Here is a 13,750-nt window from a genome sequence, read left to right as displayed (position 1 = left end):
TGTTCCTGTTACATTAATGTGTGTGTTACATGTTCCTGCTACATTAATGTGTGTGTTACATGTTCCTGCTGCATTAATGTGTGTGTTACATGTTCCTGCTGCAGATGTTTCCCTCCTTTACATCCTGTTGGTAGTTTAATGTACACGATGCATCAGATTCTATAACATCATCATGTTTTTTGTATCTTTGTCTCTAAAAAGTCAACTCTTCATGAGTTCCTCAGAAAAACAGTTTTCTGCTTTGTGACATCATCTTCCAGCTGATCAAGAGACCTTTTAAATAAATAATTTCTCTGAAGAAGAGGAGAATCATCTCATGAAGGAAACTTCATCACAAACACCTGGAGATACATGTTTAACTGACAGGAATGAATAAAACTGTGACAAGGAACTAAAGCTGATAAGTGTAGTGGAGTAACAGGAGAATATTTACCTGTGAGATGTAGTGGAGAAGTATAAAGTAACATACAATACAGTACAAGTACCTCGAGTTTGTACTTACAGTACTTGGGTATATATACTTAGTTACTCTCCACCAACAACTGCTCCACCCTTCATCACTTATTCTTCTCTCTGTTGGTTAGAAATCAGGGGGAGAAGAGACTCAAATAGACCCCCGACCACCACAAGAGCCCAAACCCCGTCCTGGTCGACCCCCCAAACACACAGAAGACCCTCCTCACACCCCAAACCACCCGCACCACAGGCCTCGCCCTGCAGAGGGAGGGGCGCCAACCACAGAACATCACAGCAGACCCCGACCCCCCCTCACTTATCTGTGCATCACAATCCTTTGCACGATCATATGTATTTATTTAAACGCTCCGTAAACCAGCGACTGTTATTTAAAGCTGCTGTTTTTTGCATTCTCTTTATTTGATCAATTATAGTTTACAGTTGGCAGATGTAGAAAGCAAAAACACATCTAACACGTTTTCTTCATCATGTCCCTGGTCGGGGGGGGGGGGGGGGAAGCAATTAACAGACATATTTAATAATCTGCATGGAGCCGCTGGCTGCGTCGTATGGGAGTCATGAGACTTTGAGACTAAACTATGTTAAGTTTAAGTTTGTTTCCAGGTGAGAAAATAACAATTATAACCAAATATGTGAGTTAAAGAAATAAATATTAAACTGTTACCTTCAAAATAAAGGTCACACAGAGCTCATGACTCTGCCAGTCAACAGAGAAGAAGCTCCCTGTCTTCATAACACGGGTTCATTTGAATGTCTCACGGCTCAGATATGAAGCTGCAGTAAGTCACTTCCTGCGTCTCGGATCAGACATCTGATCTCTAAAACGTAGAAGATAAGAAGCTTGAAATGTGACGTTCAAACCAGCTGGAGGAGCTTTCATCTGATACAAGGGTCCAGAGCTGCAGGAGGATCAGACTTCACTGTGTAACGTGGCTACAGAGCTCCATACAGGACACACACACACACACACACACACACACACACGCACACACACACAGTGTTGAGAAAGCTCACTTGACGAGGCGTGTCTCTGCAGTGGGAAGAAGAAAAATGTGCAGATAGCGTGCAGCATAAAACAGCTCATCCCAAAATATGTCCAAGAACAAACAAGAGCTGCTGCAGGAATCTGATCCCACACCTTACACACACACACACACACACACACGCACACACACACGCACACACACACAGGCTCAGAGTGACTCATGCTGGTTTCACACTGCTGTGGGTGTTTTCTGACTTTACACTCCAGACTTCAGGCTTCGCCCTGCAGCCGACAGACGCAAACACAACGCCACGCCACGCCGACCCACACACACACATACGCAAACACACTCACGCACACATCTCTGAGCCCTGACTCAGACCAGGGCAGACCCGCTTTAAATAGCCTGGGTCCAAATGTCAGACCGGTGTGACGGCAGACGGAGGAAGTCTTTACGTCTGCAGGCAGCGAAGCCTCCAAACCTGAAGATGAACTGCAGGAACATTCTTCAGATCTTTACTTCAGTTTCTGTTCATGCATGAAGCGAAGACAAAGTCTGTATACAAGTGAGATGACGTACAGTTTGAGAGTCTGACAGAAGGGCAAAACATATCAAACTGATTCTTTCAGAAGCTGAAGGAGAAAGTTATATATATATATATATAATGTTATATAAATAATGCAAAGATGTTGCTCTTATGAGGACACAGAGATAACTGTTGTTAAAGCTTCTCACATGCTTTATCTTTAGCCTATTATTCATTTCAGGAAGCTAAATATCGGCTGCAGGAACAAACACATCTTCACAGAATGAAAGGAGGATATGTTAGCGCTCCTCTTTAGCATGTCCGGCTCCTGGAAGTTGAGCTCCTCGTAGTTCCACGTGTTTACAAACTGACTTCCTGTTCTGTTTCCTGTCACGCCATCAAAACCGGAAACATTTTAAATTTGTCCAACACTTTGGTTCATCTCGCCCCCCACACAGCAGGCGAACTGTGGATCATCACAATGTCTACATTCTTCTCTTTTCATGTGTTTCAGGCTGGAAGAGCTTCTGTGTCACATAAGTCAACACGTCAGCGGAGCGTCCATAGATACACGGCGTGGCAGCTCGCCGCAGGCCGCACGTAGCCACTCTGCTGTGTTTCCGACGTGAGTCTTGTTAAAACATTTCAATTTGCACCATGTGTGGCAAAGTTAGCTTCCTGTAGCAACATTAGCACGTTGAACGTGTCCTCAGATGGACTTTCTGCTGTTGGAACTTCACGACCTTAGATTATCGCAGCTGCAACACTTTAAAGACGTGAACGCAGCTCGTCAATCCTCCTGATTTCTGCTTAACTCCGTCACCTGATAATGAACATCACGTGTATCGTTCAGCTGCTCCCACACCTTCCTCGTCTTTGCTAAAGTATATTTGCTGCATGCTCTTGAGTTGTTGTTGTGAAAGCTCAGTCTGGAGTCAGCTGAGGTGTAGACGTGATTGCGTGAAGGTGCAGCAGCGTACTGCAGGCAGACTCCTGCAGAACAAAGCCTCCCGTCAGAGTTCCACAGGTATTTTAATATCAGGGTGGAAGTGGAACGCTCAGCAGCGAGCTTCAGATAAACCTGCACTAATTACTGTCATCTTCATAAACAGAACATGATAAATCCTGGCTGGAGTTTGGCGCTGAGTCAGAGGTTTGTTTCTCACACCGGCCCACCCAAAATGTCTGCAGCGCCGGAGCCGACAGGCGGCCAATGAAACTGCACGAGGACAGACGGAGAGTCTGAGCACTCGTCTGACCTGCGCAGGATTCAGTCCGTCTGCACACCTGTGCTCACTCACCTGAGGACGTGTCAAACAGTCGGAGGTCAGCTGAGGTCACGACCCCCAGACCTCCCAGACCTCCCAGCATGCTGAGCGGTCACCTGTCGCAGACGCAGATGCTCCAAACTGTCTGTGAGAATAATAAACAAGAAACAGGAGGAAGAAGTATCATCATATCTTACTAAGTATTAATACAAACAAAGTATATCAGAGTTATATTATTAGTGTGCATTAACATGCAAGAAGTAAGAGTTTATAATCTAATCTTGTTTTTAATGTTAAATCTTTGTAAAGTAACCAGTATATATAATAATAATAATATATATGTATATATAATAATATATATGTATATATAATAATAATAATATATATGTATATATAATAATATATATGTATATATAATAATATATATGTATATAATAATATATATGTATATATAATAATATATATGTATATATAATAATAATATATGTATATATAATAATAATAATATATATGTATATATAATAATAATAGGTATATATAATAATAATAATATATATGTATATATAATAATAATAGTATATATGTATATATAATAATAATATGTATATATAATAATATATAAGTATATATGTATATAATAATATATAATATATATGTATATAATAATATATATGTATATATAATAATATATAAGTATATATAATAATATATATGTATATATAATAATAATAATAATAATATATATGTATATATATGTATATATATGTATATATAATAATAATAATATATATGTATATATAATAATATATATATATATATATATATATATATATAACAAGCGAGAAAGTTCAAAGTGTGCGTGCTTTTGCAGAAACGTACAATGCCAACTTTATCTTCTGCGACGGTTTCAGACATTAACTTCAACGTGCTGCACGTGACAGAAAGAGACTTTAACACAAAGTGTGTTATATTATAAATACACACACAAAAAATAAAATCTATAAAAGTTGTGTTGGAGCTGTGTGAGTCTTCAGGTGTGAACAGGTGAGTAAATGTTTCTCCACATTCCTCACATTCCTCCTGTCGGTGTTTCCAGCTGAACTTCACGTCTGACCTCCGACTTCAGGTTTCTGTTTGTTACGTCTTTTAAATTAGATTTTTGGGAGTTTCTCTGAAACAAATCTCAGTATTATATATAAAGAGACAACGGCAAACAATTAAATAGCAATTATTTTAATTTTAGACTCTTCTGCAGATAGTTTTCTCTGTTCATCTCTTTAAAAACAATGTCTATAAAATGTCAGAGATGATAATTACTTTACTGAGATATTAGATAAAAAAGCTGCAAATCTTTTAATAATCTTTAATAATTAATATTTTAGTTTGAAAAATGACCGAAACTGCCACAATACAATGAAATCTACAAAATTAATATAATGAATAAAATAGAAATAGTTTGAAATAAGATGGAAGAATAACAAAATAAGAAAATAAAATATTATACAAAAATAAAATAAAATATTTATTTGAGGATATTTCTCAACCAAATCCACCTTTTATTAATTTATTGTTATTATTATTATTATTATTATTATTATTATTATTATTATTATTATTATTATTATTATTAATAATGTATTATTATTCTTATTCTTATTAATAATGTATTATTAATGTATCATTATTAATGTATTATTATTAATAATAATTTATTATTATTATTAATAATAAATTATTATTATTATACATTTATTATTATTATTATTATTATTAATGTATTATTATTACTGTCATTCATTTATTATTATTATAATATATTATTATTTTATTGAATAATTATTGTAATTGATTAAAGTGATAAAATAAAAAGCTGAAAACAAGAAAAATGACTAGAATCACAAAGTAACTGCTAAATACTTTTCTGTCAACAAACTGTTTCAGCTCTTCAGTTCATTCGAACATCATGTCCAGTAGAAATCAGAGTTTCCTTCAGTATTTGAAGCTGAAGGGAGTTTGCGAGGCGACACCTCTGTGTTTGGAGTTTCTCGAGGTGCGAATCCAGCTGCGGAGGGGTCGGAGGTCGGAGGTCAGAGGGGTCGGAGGGTCAGCTGCATCATCATCTGCCAAAATATGGAACTTTATTTATCTAAGTTCAATTTTTCCTCGACTTGCTTAAAAGCAGCGAAAGACAAAAACTCCTGAGAGTCAGAACACGTGAAGCTGGTCACACGTCAGATCTGCACGGCAGCAAGTCGACGTCTCGGTTTCATGTGTTGAATCAGACTAAACACAATAAAAAGGAAATGTTGCAGAAACCTTTGTGTCTGCAGCCTGAACACAAACACTGAGAAGAAGAAAAGCTGCTCGGGAGGTTTACAGACGCTCCAGCAGCTGCTGAGGGTCCGTCACTGAACACCAGGGTAAACACACACACACACACACTCACACACTCACACGCACACACCACCCCCCCGACCCCCTGCTGCTCACTGACCTGCAGGACAAAAGCTCAACAGATTGGATTTCGAAAGACTGGTTGAGTTTACATGCGTTACAAACACACAAGATAATTCCAAGTAATGTCCAACAAAACAAAGAAAAATATAAATTAATAATACAAACAAACATAAATATATATGTGCAAAAAAGGAACAATATTATAGTTCATATCTTTTTTCATAATAGATATTTTTCAGGGTCAAAAGACAACAAAAACTAGCCTTAACATTAAACACATATTCTGTTCGTTGCAGTCAGACGCCTGTTTGTGTTTTTAGTTTTATTCTATACATTACATACATGTGTGTGTGTGTGTGTGTGTGTGTGTGTGTGTGTGTGTGTGTGTGTGTGTGTGTGTGTGTGTGTGTGTGTGTGTGTGAGGTGTTGTCCAATCAGCAGCGGCAAAGACAAGTATTTTATAGTAAGTATGTTTTTAATAAGGTCAGACTTATTTAATGTATGTGTTATGTGTAACGCTCTTAATCGTGTGGTTTCACCATCATGTGTAAATAGTTATAAATAAGTGAAGCTCCTAAAAGAAGGCAAAGATTGAGCTTCTCAGCTGCCGCAGATGCAACACTTGAATAACATTTTGTTCAACCTTCTCCTTTATATTTTATAAATAATGAACACCTCTGACCTCTGCAGCTCTACACTTCTGACCTCTGCAGCTCTGCACCGCTGCAGCTCTGCACCTCTACAGCTCTGCACCGCTGCAGCTCTGCACCTCTACACCTCTGCAGCTCTACACCTCTGACCTCTGCAGCTCTACACCTCTGACCTCTGCAGCTCTGCACCGCTGCAGCTCTGCACCTCTACACCTCTGCAGCTCTACACCTCTGACCTCTGCAGCTCTACACCTCTGACCTCTGCAGCTCTGCACCGCTGCAGCTCTGCACCTCTACACCTCTGCAGCTCTACACCTCTGCACCTCTACACCTCTGCAGCTCTACACCTCTGACCTCTGCAGCTCTACACCTCTGACCTCTGCAGCTCTACAACTCTGACCTCTGCAGCTCTACACCTCTGACCTCTGCAGCTCTACAACTCTGCAGCTCTACACCGCTGCAGCTCTGCACCTCTACACCTCTGCAGCTCTGCACCTCTGCACCTCTACACCTCTGCAGCTCTGCACTTCTACACCTCTGACCTCTGCAGCTCTATAACTCTGCAGCTCTACACCGCTGCAGCTCTGCACTTCTACACCTCTGACCTCTGCAGCTCTACAACTCTGCAGCTCTACACCTCTGCAGCTCTACACCGCTGCAGCTCTACACCGCTGCAGCTCTGCAGTGAAACTTAATCCAAATGTTAATTTCCAATTAATTCAATTCAAGTTCTAAATAAATTACAAAATTCTTTCCAGTCAATAATAAAGATATTATTACAATAAAACATATTCAGATTATTTAATTATTATCTGATCTTTCTTCATGTTATACATCATAATATTGATTATAAGAAGAAAACTGCAAGCAAACTCTTATGAAGTCATTTAATGTTGAGAAGCAACAACTGAAACACGTCATTCGTTACGGCGGCTTACAGCAAAAAAGACTAAAATAATCAACAAGTAGATTTTTGCACCCGTTTGTCTTTTTCTTTCTTTTCTAATAGAAAGAAGTTTTTATAAAGTTGCTGCACAGACGGTTTTATGCACAATGACTTGTTAAATATCTATTATTCTATATGTTTCATCATTAGGATCATCTGATGACCCTCACACGTCTCTGAACTGTCAGTGTTGTCACATGTCTGCTGCATTCCTCACATTCCTCTCCGGCTGCTCAGGAAGCAGGAATGCGGCGCTGCAGCGGGCGACGCCCAGAAAACCGTCCAGCAGCTCAGCTCGCTCGCCGGCCGGCTGCAGCTCCAACCACGAAGAGAGAAAATCCATTTCTGGAAAAGGTTTGATGGTCGATGAAGCGGCGGCCTGTGATGTGGAGAGACAGAGGAGTGAGACACAGTTTAACACTCTGGATCTGTGCACACACACAAGGGAAACTTTGCACAGTCTGAAAACTGAAAATACAGTAAAAGCGACTCATTTCTGAGTGGACCCTGGTGGTGGAAACACCTCTCAGACGCTTGAATCACCGTCTGTAAATGTTGTGTGGGAGGCAGACTGCATGGATCCCGTCTGCACAGTCTGTGTGGTCCTCTGGGCTCTGCAGAGACAGATTAAAGTCTGCACTTTGGGTTCACCACATGTCTGGAGCAGAAAGGCTTCATTTAGGCCGAGACGGGCGGAGTCAGTGTGAAGCTGAGGTGGAACAAACAACCACAGCTCTGTCTGATTGGCTCACAGTTAATGACTTTAATCAAATGTATTGTTAGAATCAGAAGCTGCTCCAGTAGATCTTTAGATCAGTAAAACCCTCCAGATCATGATGTGTGGATTCACAGAGAGCTTCTGTATTTATCATCTGAGGAGTGAAAACAGGGAACTCAAGTTTAGTTGCTCTGAAATGTTCCCAAAACCAAAGTGAGGAACAAAGAAAAAAAACATCCAAAGACGTCGTAAATCAGCTGCCACGTTTCAGAAGTTTCATTAGTCTGTTCTCTTTAAATGACTCATCATGTCATCACTATCTGCAGTAAACAATCACACCTGTGCACCTGCAGGACGATCCTCCACAGCTCACCTACGGGACGATCCTCCACAGCTCACCTACAGGACGATCCTCCACAGCTCACCTACGGGACGATCCTCCACAGCTCACCTACGGGACGATCCTCCACAGCTCACCTGAAGGACGATCCTCCACAGCTCACCTACAGGACGATCCTCCACAGCTCACCTACGGGACGATCCTCCACAGCTCACCTGAAGGACGATCCTCCACAGCTCACCTACAGGACGATCCTCCACAGCTCACCTACGGGACGATCCTCCACAGCTCACCTGAAGGACGATCCTCCACAGCTCACCTACGGGACGAACCTCCACAGCTCACCTACGGGACGATCCTCCACAGCTCACCTACGGGACGATCCTCCACAGCTCACCTGAAGGACGATCCTCCACAGCTCACCTGAAGGACGATCCTCCACAGCTCACCTGAAGGACGATCCTCCACAGCTCACCTACGGGACGATCCTCCACAGCTCACCTACGGGACAATCCTCCACAGCTCACCTACGGGACGATCCTCCACAGCTCACCTACGGGACGATCCTCCACAGCTCACCTGAAGGACGATCCTCCACAGCTCACCTACAGGACGATCCTCCACAGCTCACCTACGGGACGATCCTCCACAGCTCACCTACGGGACGATCCTCCACAGCTCACCTGAAGGACGATCCTCCACAGCTCACCTACGGGACGATCCTCCACAGCTCACCTACGGGACGATCCTCCACAGCTCACCTACGGGACGATCCTCCACAGCTCACCTGAAGGACGATCCTCCACAGCTCACCTGAAGGACGATCCTCCACAGCTCACCTGAAGGACGATCCTCCACAGCTCACCTACGGGACGATCCTCCACAGCTCACCTACGGGACGATCCTCCACAGCTCACCTACAGGACGATCCTCCACAGCTCACCTACAGGACGATCCTCCACAGCTCACCTACGGGACGATCCTCCACAGCTCACCTACGGGACGATCCTCCACAGCTCACAGCTCACCTGCAGTAAATAAAAACAATAAAGATAATCAATGCTAAATGTAAACAGATGAACGGTTTGACGTAAATGATGTTTCTGAGAACTCTAATGAAACATTGAAGTAACACTTTGATCTTTTTATAATTCAACACGTCAGGAGGAAATAGAAGATTGTCTAAAAGAGAACAAAAAGAAGCCGGTGAGTAAATGCAAAGTCTAAACGTGATGAACACGTCGAGTCTCGTCTGCAGTTTGATGCAAATCTGCTGCAGCTTTAAACTCTATAAAGACGTCTCCCCGACATTAATCAGCTCATTTGCATAATGTTTGCATCTTATTTGCATAAAGAAATAAGTTCTTTAAGCTTCTCTTTCTTTCTGTGTCGCCACCCTCTGATGCTCTTTATTATCTCCGCACCTCCTTCCTTTAACTGCCGGAAGATTTAATACCTGAAACCAAACGGAAGAAACTGAATCACAGCAGCTGGCTTTGTTACAGAGCGCTCACACGAGGAGAGCGAGTGTGTAGGAGTCGAGAAACATGAAGACACATGAAGCTGGTAAAGCAGGAAACAGAGAAACTCTGCAGGAGGATGAAACCGGTTCATGTTCAGACCAACACTTTGAATTATTCACATCTGGTTTATCAGATACCAGGTTTCCTGACAAACTGGTATAAGTACTACATTACCCATGAGCCTCGGCTGCGGAGAAGAAGCCAGAATCAGACAGTGAAGGATGTTGCATCAGGTTTCTACAAAGTGTAAACTTTACATTCACAACAGAATGTGAAGCTCTGTGATTGGAAGGGTGTTGGTGAAATGCATTCTGGGAGTCGTAGTTGACAAGAAGTTTTTTAACGCAGTTGTGCAACCAGGAGCGATTCAAGTTCACGTTAAACTTTAAAAACTTTATTTTTATTTATGTTTCTTTATGTTTTTCTTTCATGTTTTGTTTCTTTAAAGTATCTTTGAGGTTAAATGGCCGACCATCGACGACGTAGATCCTCTCATCAGCGTGTCTGTGGGAACATTACGTTATTAAACATGGAGGTCTGCAGGTCTGCAAAGGCACCTGGAAGAAAGTGCTGCAGGTGCACGTTCTACACACCTATATCACTGTAATGAAGATGGTTGGAATCTGCTTTATTTAATGTGCGCAGACACACGTTCATGCTAAAGGTCCAGACGTTGTCCCAGAACAGTAACTAACTCGTTATGTGTGAAATAAAAGCATGCAGCCAGTTCATGCAGACGTTTCATCTTTACACGAACGCTTCCAATGAAAAGTTTCCTGATCAAATTAAAGTGACAACAACCTCGTAAAGCAGAATAATATTCATTTAGAGCGCTTTGAGTCAGGAGCAACAGTGAGTCAGAGAGACGGAGGAGAGGGGAAAACCCAGACAGGAACTCTCAGTGTGCTTTAATCACACACACACACACACACACACACACACACACACACACACACACACACACACACACACACACACACAGATGTTATGTCTTCAGTCCAAACACGCTGCGATCCAGAGTTACGTAAGTGACTCAGCTGAGTGTCCAGTAAAACATCAGTCATCTGCTTCTTAATTCACAATAATAATAATAATAATAATAATAATAATAATAATAATAATAATAATAATAATAGACTTTCTTTATATAATACCTTTTAAAACACAGTAACAAAGTGTTCTGCAATAAAAACAAAACCCATTTAAAGCACAAAGAGAAAAAAACAAACAAACAAACAAAAGTAAAATACATTAAAATCATAAAAGCAAAATTAAAGGAGTGAAAAGTCACTTGGCCTGTAGTCGTGTGTGTGTGTGTGTGTGTGTGTGTGTGTGTGTGTGTGTGTGTGTGTGTGTGTGTTATCCTGCTGGCTCCTGATTGGTTGACAACACACTCAGGAAGTAACTGGATCAACATGTTGCCAGGTTGGACGATTATCTGGATCATAACATTCTTATATTTAAAATGTTTTGGCAACACTGGGAAGTTTTTTCCCAAGCTCTAAGTGGAATAACTTAATAGTTTTAATAGTTTTAATAGTTTTAATAGTTTTGTCAGAGATCTATTATTATTCTTTTATGTGAGACTGTTTTGAACTGTCCGCTCTTGTTGTGTTTGATCCTGAAGCTGAAGCCTGAGAGACGTGTCGTCTGTCATCTCCTGAGCCAAGACCTTTCCTGAAATTAGACCAATTAAAACGCCTCGGTTCATTTCCCAGAATGCTCCTGGTGCTGACGGTAAGGACATAAAGCGGTCCGCGATGACTGTTTCACCACTAAAAACCCCAGCGAGGGGTTTGAAGCAGAGCGAAGATCCCCGGACGCTCGTACGTTTCTTCATCCTGCAAACAAACTGAAAGTGATCCAGAAGGTTGTTTGTCTTCTTCATGACTCACTGCTGGGTGTGAACACTTTATATGCATTCAAAGGATAATTATGATCGGCTGCAGAGATAAAGAGTCTCTGACATTCGGTTTTATTTTACGCCAGACCAATAGAATGACACTTGTTGACGTGAGAAGTTGCGATGAAGCTTCCCGAGAGGTCACAGAACTCAACGACACACAGACGTGAACACACGGCAACATCTGAGCTCTCTTCTGATTCACGTTTATTCAGTGTGTTGTCATATTTATGCAAATAAACCTTTTATTTTCATGCAGTATATTTCTGCAGACTCATGTAGAAGTGTTGCTGTGAATGTAAAAGGTGAACGAGGAGCTCGTGGTCCTCAGCAGCGGTAACATTTTAACACACGTGACAAAACGCTTCATGAAGCCAATTAAAGCAGCAAAAGGATCTGTTGAGGTTCCGACTCTTTGTGACTCGTTAACATTCACTTTGTCTTCATTTACATCCAAACCTCAGACTTTGATCAGAGTCCAGACAGTAAAGCAGATCACAGGAACCCCCCCCCCCCTGCAGCTGGCTGCCTGGAGTCACACAGGACTTACTCACTAATAGTTTATCAGGAGGACGAGGACAACAGGGAGTCGACAGAACGCAGGATGAGTCAGGAGCAAAGTGATGAAAGTTTCAGACGGCTCAATAACAGTCATTCACCGAGGCTGGAGTCAGGGGCTTTTATTGTGGCGGGGTTAACCACAACAAGTGATTTAATGCCACGCGCGCTCCTCGACTCCCCTCCGGCCAGCAGCCACTAACTGCTGCTGACACACACACAGATCTGGAGTGTGAGCCGAACGAAAGGAGGCGGAACTTCCTGAAACTTAGTCTTACTCATATTTCCAGCATTTATATTCATCTGGCAAACATGTTGAGCCTCATGCAGCAACTTCCTCTTGAGTTTCTCTCAAGAGAAAATCCAAGAGAAGTTTAAGAGGAAGTCAACTCCAGATGCATCATCAAGGGTTTATTATGAGCAAAGGAAACGCCCCCTAAACTCCATATAAGGGCGAGTGTGTAAGAATCAGAGAGATGATACCAAACAACATGTGAAGAAGAGTTGACGGAGGAACTTTGAACTTACACAAAGTGAACTTGTGATTCTCCAAAAAGCCTCTAAGAGAATGTGAGACTGAGATCATCTTTAATAATACAATCAATATAAAACCTAATGTCACGGTGGGGAAGAGGTGAGGACCCAAACGCACACTGGACGAGGTTATAACAAAAAGAGATCTTTATCTTATGAAGAGCTAGCAAAAATACTAAAGTAACAAATAAAACTGAAAACGCAAACCAGGAAGACATGAGGAGCACGAGGAGCACGAGGAGCACGAGGAGCACGAGGAGCACGAGGAGCACGAGGAGACAACAACAACAGGGGTGACACTTAGATGACGAACTGACAAGGAACACTGAGACAGACAGGGATATACACACACAGACACTAAAGGAGGGAACGAGACTGGGAGAGAAAGGCAAAACACACACGGGCAGGAAGTAATACCAGACATGACACAAGGGGAAGGGAACATTTCAAAATAAAACAGGAAACAGAAACCAAGATCATAACACATAAAGGACGTCAGAAATAAGAAACATCGCTGCATCTCAGAGATCAACAAAGAAACAGATCGTGGATACGAACACAAATAAGATCAAATGAAATGATATTATTATATCTCTTCCTGCATGAGGCCCATTGTTCTGAAGATGCTAATGTTTAGCATGTTAGCTTGGTTGTTGTTCTGCCAATAGGTCAATGACGTTAGAGGCTCCTTTCTTCTTCTTTCTCGTCTGCAAACATCTTCATCATCGTCCCTCACCGCCGTCTGACAGATCTTGAAATATTACGACTTTAAATGAAGTTATTGTTCTGGACACCTCAGAGAACAGATGTGTTGGATCCGGTTCTGAATGTGCAGAATGTTTTGACACGAGCAGAAGCACATTC

The 13,750-nt window shown here is 41.6% G+C and overlaps 1 long non-coding RNA gene across 1 annotated transcript; it reads right to left on the bottom strand.

Moving 5' to 3' along the window:
• Window positions 1-453: 453 nt before the first annotated feature.
• LOC115005146 (uncharacterized) lies at window positions 454-1,660 on the bottom strand. Its single transcript, XR_003831927.1, has 3 exons — window positions 1,492-1,660; window positions 1,142-1,295; window positions 454-573 (listed from the first exon to the last, which is right to left on the bottom strand). It is a non-coding gene; the product is annotated as an uncharacterized LOC115005146 (long non-coding RNA).
• Window positions 1,661-13,750: the final 12,090 nt, after the last annotated feature.

This window comes from Cottoperca gobio, unplaced genomic scaffold (genome assembly GCF_900634415.1).
Source record: "Cottoperca gobio unplaced genomic scaffold, fCotGob3.1 fCotGob3_268arrow_ctg1, whole genome shotgun sequence".
Taxonomy (NCBI): Eukaryota; Metazoa; Chordata; class Actinopteri; order Perciformes; family Bovichtidae; genus Cottoperca; species Cottoperca gobio.
Note: the sequence above shows the minus strand (reverse complement) of the source record. Positions and strands in the feature narration are given on the sequence as shown.